The 8949-nt window shown below is 42.2% G+C and overlaps 1 long non-coding RNA gene across 1 annotated transcript; it reads left to right on the forward strand.

The window, feature by feature from the left end:
* Nucleotides 1-3107: 3107 nt before the first annotated feature.
* On the forward strand, nt 3108-4468 carry LOC144792288 (uncharacterized). Its single transcript, XR_013602531.1, has 5 exons — nt 3108-3467; nt 3559-3650; nt 3736-3831; nt 3922-3983; nt 4394-4468. It is a non-coding gene; the product is annotated as an uncharacterized LOC144792288 (long non-coding RNA).
* The last annotated feature ends 4481 nt before the right edge of the window (nt 4469-8949 follow it).

The raw sequence follows: 8949 nt of genomic DNA on the forward strand, positions 1-8949 counted from the left end.
GATCAGGACATTGCTGCTTCTCGATTACCTCTTGCGAAAGCTGGTACATCAACCACATCTCAGACAGCAACTAAACCGTCTTCATCTGTGAACACCACCACCCCCTTGGGTACTTTTTTGTTACAGGCCCAGACAGTAGGTCAACCTCCTCCACAGACACTAGAAACATCACTAGGACCGTTACACGTCCCACAAGGAGAGGACATGGGAAGACTACTTCGAAGTGGAAAGAATCTTCCCTCGTCATAAACATTTCCTCAATAGATCTATCTAAACAACAGATCATGACACTCAATAAAGGTATGTCATTTGTACCCACTAATGACACCACACCTTTGAACACCAATGTGGCCTTTTTCAAATTTATGCGTAAGTTAAGACTACGCCATTATTTCTCCAACATTACAGACAACCGTCTTGAAAATGACGATTTATCTGATGAAACAAAATTTAAACCCAAAAGCAAATTTATTCCACCTGTGTCTCACAAGATTTTAGATTTCTTCGAAGAAAGCGTGAAACGAGACTTCTCTAAAATCAGATACATGTCCATGAAAAAGAAAAATTTTAGTGCACAAGATTATAATATCTTGAAATCCATCACACAGAATGACAAATTAACGTTGAAGCCTGCTGACAAGGGCGGTGCCCTTGTTATTATGGACACTGACTACTACTGCAGGAAGGTGGAGGAACATGTACAAGATGTAAACACATATCTACCACTAGAGCATGACCCAACGTCTTGTCTACAAAACACTTTAGCAATGATGCTTCGTGAAGCCGTTGCGTCAGACATTATCTCTGAAACACAAAATTTTTTTTCCTGACCACGCAAAACCCAAGAAGACCATCATTATATATGACACCCAAGATCCATAAACATCCCACGGATCCCCCCTTTCGACCTATTGTTTCAGGATGCAATTCCTTGTTTGACCCAATTGGCAAATACTTAGACTACTTTTTGCAAAAATTTGTTCAAAAATGGTGTACATACATAAAAAATACTTCGCATTTTTTGAATAAATTGGAAACCATTAGAGATTACTATCAAAACCATTGGATCTTATGTACCATTGATGTCACCGCGTTGTACACATCCATCAACCACCAACAAGGCCTGGAAGCAGTAGAGTGGGCTCTACTACAAATGGACTTAGACCAAGATAAGAGCATTTTCATTCTGAAGTTGTTACACTTTTGCTTACACAACAGCTACTTTCACTGGCAAGGGAATTTTTATGGCCAAATGACAGGAACAAGCATGGGTTTTTCTGGTGCCCCGTCCTACGCGAACATCTTTATGGCCCAGTTTGAGCATGAATATATTCTCACGAATTACCAGTGGAACCAAGGGCTTGTTACATATGGTCATTACATTGATGACATATTTTTGATATGGTCGAGAACAGAAGCAGAACTTGAGGAACTCATTGTTGGGCTCAACAATAGAAACCCTAGGATAAAATTCACGTACAACATCAGTGACTATTCAGCCAACTACCTAGATGTACGCATCACGAAAGACCCTAACAGTCAACAACTTATTACGGACATCTTCACGAAAGTGACAGACAGGAACAGCACTTTAATGTACAATAGCTTTCACCCGAAAAGTTTAATAACCAATTTACCGTACTCCCACTTTCTAAGAATTAAGAGAATTTGTGGAACCCAAGACATTTTCGAACAACGACTAACAGAACATCGAAGAAGATTTGAAGAAAGAGGTTATCCTCAAATTGTTTTAGATCAAAGTATTCACAGACTCTCCATTCACAGTAGAAAGTCTCTCTTAATCCAGACCACCAAGCCACCCAGTGAATCATTCACTTTTGTCTCCAAATTTTCCACAGCATCAGCACAAATCAAAAAGATCATTCTTAAGAGATGGGAGACATTGTCCAATGAAAGTGATTTCAAAGGAATATTTGTTGAGAAACCCATTTTTGCGTTCACTAGGGGTCGTAATCTGATGGACATTATCAGATCACCCACAAAAACCGATTCAAGTGGTCCGTACAAAGGAACTATGAAGTGCCTAAACTGCATACATTGTAACAACATGATAGTGGGCAATACGTTGATTCATCCAATGACTGGGCGGAAAATTATGTTAAGACACTCGGCAGACTGTAACACCACCAACCTTGTATATTGTCTCAAGTGCCCATGCGGCAAACTATACATTGGGAAAACGGAGCGCAAATTCAAAATTCGGCTCACTGAACACAAGAGTAATATACGATCTGTCAACAAAACCACCCCCATAGCTAAACATTGGCAAGAAGCTAGACACACTATTGCACAACTTAGAGCACAAATCATAGAAGTAGTGCAGAAAAAAGAAGGCCAGGACAACTCCTCCAGGTTACTGCAACGGGAAATTTATTGGATTGACCATTTAAGTTCCATCATTCCGCATGGTCTTAATGATCGTGTAGATCTTAGTTGTTTTCTATGATTACATAGCGACTAGCAGGCAGGGGAGTAGTACATACATCCTTCTTAATCTTAGACCCAGGCATTAGAATAGTACAACAGACTACTGTTAATTCGATACATTGTTGCACTACCATGTACTACTCTCACTCTTATGCACCAGTTTGCCATGTTACTTCTTAGCACCATGTTTTTTTCATATCTCGTTAAACACCAATGTCTATCTGATCTGTCTCCCTTTCCTGGCTCAAGATAGTCCGGTTTATCATTGCATTTTATGTTTTTTAAGACAATATATATTCTACATGTACAGTTATGTATCATTAGTCTGGGTAGCATATGTGCAATTTGTTAACTTTTGTATCTATTGACATCATGACTTTTTTTCCTTCAGTTATGTGCAGCACACGTTTATTCAGGTTTGGCGCTAACAAACAGAGTAGTCTATTATACAGATAAGGATGCCTGACTAGCTAAGCCGGTCATGCAATAAAGTTCTAACAGGGACGAATAGTAGTTTACACAAGATGACTCTTGTACATAAACACAGAAGTTACTATTCGCACAGAATATAAAAGTTATCCCGGAGATGATGCATTACTTCACCATTACTCACACCCATATGTTTACTTTGTAGTAGTTCAACCACACACTACATTTCCCATAACTCCTGTGGCACTTGCACCATCTGAGAACTCTTTTTAATGTTGTATAGTATCCTTCCGTGGTAACCGACCAGCCGCGTAGTCAGTCAGTGTTGGAGAGAGGAGTCGTGTTGACAGCAGGTATGATGCTAACTTCGTCAGATACACATAACTTGAAAGCATCACTTTTTTGTTTACCGGTAACATAACGTTAGTGATAGCCGTTTGTTTCTTTTTACGTTATAGATTTACTTTGGAATTTATCTGATTGAAGGCTAAACTTGTTTCCAGTCATTTACTCACCTAGTGGATACTCGATCCGCTGTTTGATTTAAATCTTCAACATTGCATCCCGGTTCAGTCTCTCTGAACTCGAAGGTATGTGTACGTTTACGTTTTTTACAGTGTAGCCATTATTCATTTCTACCACGCAGCACACTTCTAGTCGTGTGTGTTTTGTATCATTTAGAGTTCGAGTTTATGGCAGTATGATGACCTCTGCCCGCAACGGTCCATACCGAAGCACAATCTAAACCGCAGGCACATCTAACTACTCACGAGGTACGGGTGTTCTTCCTACCATTGGTATTAGGCAGTGAGGATTGAGGTGCACAGAGTAAGGACGGTTTTCTTTTTTCTTATACAGCATTTTAATTATACATCGACCCAGCATCACTGGCCTCATTGTTTGACTCGCAGCAGTTAGCACCGTTTTGGATTTATTGCAGCAGTTTTCCTCGAGGTATTGCATCTTTTACACGTGTTCTCATATTATAGTGCCCATATAGTCCACCATTTATTTGGCTCACATGCATTTTTTCTTATTTTTTAGCATTTGATTGCCAATCGCTCATATTTTGCTCGTACTGTTCACAACACACAGTCTATTAGCAAGTAAGTTTGCATCTTACATACATGGGATCCACAAGCTATCTAGTCATGTGTATTTAAAGTATTTAGGCTGCTAGCAATATCCTCCCTCTAAATCCATGCACGCATTCCAGAGGTGCATCTATGAACAGCCTGTAACTATCAAGGCGTCAGTTAACCGTGTAACTTTTGGACACCAGCACATTCATATACCTCACGTTAACATTGATAAGCTTAGGTTGGCATTTTTGTTTACCCCCGGTCATGTCCCACGGTAATAATCATATTCATAGGTTGTTATTCGTGTTCACCGCAGGTCATGGAATAGACCAGTTTAGAACATTGCATCCCCCTTTGACTGTCAGATTGTTATATTATGGTGTGTAATACGTTTTGCTTACATTATTCTGAAAAGGTTTTCGTGTACATTTTAGGATTCTGCCCCTGAAGAAGGGTACCTGAGGGTCCCGAAATGCATTGGGCAACGCAGCTACAAAATTACAACCACTCTTTGTAATATAATGCTTATATATATGCTTGTTACCATATTTAATTGTGATTGTGTAGTAAAATATGTTTGTGCTTGTATGATTATCATTCAATACAGTACCAGATGTGATAACTAATTAGTTGTTAAATAGGTGAATAGGATTGAAATTCTCATGGTTCATTTGGTAAATGTATATACTTTCTACTGTGAAAACTAAAAAAATGTAGTGTTCAACTAAAAACTGTTTATGGTTCAGTTATTTTTGGAAATTGGAACATTTCCTCTAGGAACAGTGCTCACCACTTGTAGATCCTCATCTACTATTTTTTGTCTGTTCACATATTATGTTAGCCAACATAATTCAGTAGTGAGCACCCTTTGTTTTACACAGTGTAGTAACTTAAGATTAGGATATATTGAGAGTGCACCCCTGTCACTTTTTATTTTAACATTGCACTCTGTATATAACCTTAAACATAAAAAATATTTTTAAAAAAAAGAAAAAAAAGGGGATTTAACTTTATATTAATAATTGGCCTAGATTTAAATAACAATTGCCCTAGGTTAAACAATGTAATTTTACTCAATTTAAGACTGTAAGTCATTAGTAATATACATAATAACAATGTATTCATAATATAAATTTAGATACTATATCCAAACAGACATAATTGGCTCGATGTCTGACATGGATTCAGATGACGCCGTTGCAAGCTCTCCTAGCCACACTAGTGATTCTTTTAAAAAAATGCTGAAGAAAGAGATGAGGTCATGTATGCTGGACACACTTAAAGAGGTGATGTCGCATAAAAGACCACTGATTAATGATGGCGACACTCCTCGTGATCCACAATCTGCATACTCCAAAGCTCATAAGAAAGTCAAACACCATGAAGGCACTACTGGAGGTCTTACTACACCACTTGACCTGGGAGGTCCTAGCACCTCGCGCACTTTGGGAGGCCATAGCGCCTCGAGAGATATTGGTGCCCCTCGCGGCACAAAGAGGATGGGTGTCCCTAGCGGCACAGTTTTGGCAGGTGCCCTCAGCGGCACAATTGATGATAGTGCACATGTTGACTCAGACTCATACTCTGATGAAGAAGAAGTCTATAATGAGCCTTACGACGAGTTCGTACTTGACCTTAATGACAACGATTTAGACGACATGGATCTTAATGCCTTTTCTGAGGCTGACTCTTCCCCTTCCTCCAAAGACGCAATTCTTGATCCCCTGGGTGGTGAGATGTTCTCCCCTAACAACATCTCCCGTCCTAACAGTACTAGATGGTTCCCGCACGACCATGTCGCTAAGTTCGTTACCAAATGACTAAGGAACTCTCTCTCTCTCTCTCTCTCTCTCTCTCTAGAGAGAGAGAGAGAGAGAGAGAGAGAGAGAGAGAGAGAGAGAGAGAGAGAGAGAGAGAGAGAGAGAGAGAGAAACACGCAATACCATGCGGTCAGAATGCCCTAGGCCATGTATTGAAGACAAGGTCTGCCAGACCCCTAATCTCGACCCTGACCTCATAAAATTTTTATTCAAATTGAGAAAGGATCCCAGGAAAGGTCTTAAAAGGGCCCTTAAGGCGTGTCAAGATCGCCTTCTTGACGTCCTCGGCCCTCTTACTAGAATCCTCGACCTGGCAGAGGAATCCCATATTTCAAATTCACCCCTCGACATTAATCTAATTAGGGGCTGGAGTCAGAGGGCGATTGTTCTTCTAGGTCACGCTAACTCTGGTCTCAATATCGAGAGAAGGAAGACTATCCTTAACAGGATCAACCCCAAACTGGGTGATCTTGCAGAGAAAGAACCTTCAAGTAAACCCAAAGGTCTCCTCTTCGGAGAAGACATGATTAAGACCAACGGAAAGTATGTTGCAACTTTAACCGCTCTGGATAAAGCCCAGAATAATATGAGACGCGTCTTCCCTACAAACCTTTTTGGACAGGCCGGAAGAAGGGGCCGCTCTTCCGGCCGCGGAAACTTCCGGCCCTTCTTATCAAGTAGAGGAAGAGGTGCCACTGGTAGAGGCTTCTACCCCTCCAACCGACAATTTTATCCACAGAGAGGACAAGGTTCCCTTGGCAGAGGCTTCCCTCCCCGTGGAGCTTCAAGCAACAACACTCAAAGTACGTGCTTTTACTTCTCCTTCCCCGCCCAGGGTCGAGGGAGACTCAAACAATTCTATCTTGTTTGGAAAAGATTTACGAAAGACCCGTGGATCCTCGAGACAGTCCGAAGATTCAAAATAGACTTTATAGACACCCCATTTTTCAGACCGTTACACCCAGACCTCTGGATCTTCCCTTAGAACATCTAGCAATTGTCAAAGAGGAAGTTTCCTCTATGCTCCAGAAAGGCACCATTATCGAGGTACCTTGGTCTAAAAGAAAATTTGTAAGTACCCTCTTCTTAGTCGAAAAGAAGGACAAAGGTTGGAGACCGGTGATAAACCTTCGGGAGGTAAACCAATACCTCGTTTATCGTCACTTCAAGATGAAGGGCATCCATCTTCCCAGGGACCTTCTCCTTCAGGGAGACTGGCTGGTCAAATTGGACTTAAAAGACGCCTATTTTACGACCCCTATGGCAATAGAACATCAACCCTTCCTTCAATTCATATGTGACGGGCACCTCTTTCAGTTTCAGGCACTTCCTTTCGGCCTCTCATCCGCCCCTTGGTGCTTCGCCAAGGTCATGAGGACGATCGTCTCCATCCTCAGAGCAAGAGGTATTCGAATTATTATCTACTTAGACGACATCCTCATCATGTCTCAAACTCAGTCCCAATTATTGGAAGATCTCAAGATCTCCATGAACCTCATAGAGGACCTTGGCTTCATTATAAACCGGGAAAAATCCATTCTTTCCCCTTCCAAATCTCTAGAGTTCCTAGGTTTCACTGTGGACACCTCCAGATGTCTCCTCTTACTTCCCAAAAAGAAAATCGCCAAAATTTGGAAGGAGATCAGGTTTGCTCTGAGACAGGAATCCCTCACTCTCCGAGAGTTGGCCAGACTCCTGGGTCTACTTTCTTCTTCGATCCAAGCTATCTTCCCAGGACCCCTCAACTACCGTGCTCTCCAGAGAGTAAAAGCCAATGCCCTCAGGTGCGGTCCGTGGTAAAGAGACCTTGTTTCCTTAGATCATCAAGCGAGATTGGAACTCTCTTGGTGGCTGGACAATTTGGACCCTTGGAACGGAAGGGCTATCTTCGGTTCGACTCCGGACTTTGTCTTGGAGTCAGACGCCAGCCTTCATGGTTGGGGGGCACGTCTCCTCGACAAAGACACTGGTGGGGTATGGTCTCAGTCTGAGTCATCCCACCATATAAACTTCTTAGAACTGATGGCTGGTCTCTATGCCCTAATGAGTTTCAGACACTCTCTTCAGGGCAGATCCGTTCTTTCGAAAATGGACAACGTGTCTGCAGTATCTTATATCAATCGACTCGGTGGAACGAGGTCTGCGGATCTCTCCGATCTGGCAAGAAAACTTTGGATGTTCTGTTTGGAACACAAGATTTCTCTGAGGGCAGAATATCTCCCCGGGAAATCCAATCTCTCAGCGGATTGGAACTCGAGATTCCTTCAAGATTTCAGCGATTGGAAACTCGACGTGAATGTTTTCAATTCCTTGTCTCTTTTCTGGGGCCCTTTCGATGTGGACCTCTTTGCCAGCCGATTAACCTCCCAACTCACCCAGTATTTCAGCTGGATGCCAGACCCGGGCGCTCTGGCAGTGAACGCCTTTCTCCAACCATGGACTCCTCACCGACCTTACGCCTTTCCCCCGTTCGCTATGATCCAAAGGGTTCTTCAGAAAGTGAGGCAGGAACAGTGTTCACTGATCCTGGTGACTCCTTTCTGGCCCTCTCAAGCGTGGTTCCCCACAGCTCTGGAACTTTCTTGCGACATCCCCTTCCTGATTCCTGCAACACAAGGTCTGCTCATAAACGCAAACGGAGAAGATCACCACCTGGTTCTTTCAGGGAGTTTGAACCTTCTTGCCTGGAAAGTGTCAGGCAATCTAACGAATTGTCTGGACTTTCGTCATCTGCTCTCACTCTCCTCGGAGAATCCTGGGCACCAGGAACTCACTACAGATATAATAGCATCTGGAGAAAATGGTCTCGTTGGTGCTTGGAGAGGAACTTGGATCCCGTGGAGGCTTCTATTGCTAATATAGTTAATTTTCTAGTGGAACTTTTCGACAATGGTCTTTCCTATAGATCAATTAATTGTTATAGATCTGCAATTGCCGCAGGACATTCTCTTGTCGACGGTAAGACGGTAGGTAAGAACGTTATCATTTGTAGAGTTCTTAAAGGTATTAGGCTAAAAAGACCTCCTAGGCCTAAATACCAATCTGTGTGGGATGTTAAACTTCTGCTTGACCTATTTTGCTCATGGCCTGACAACTCTCTTCTTAACAGGAAATTTCTTTCCATAAAGCTTGCCTCTCTTTTATGCCTGGTTGCTTGTCGCAGAGTCTCC

This window comes from Lissotriton helveticus, chromosome 11, assembly GCF_964261635.1.
Source record: "Lissotriton helveticus chromosome 11, aLisHel1.1, whole genome shotgun sequence".
In the NCBI taxonomy this organism is placed as follows: Eukaryota; Metazoa; Chordata; class Amphibia; order Caudata; family Salamandridae; genus Lissotriton; species Lissotriton helveticus.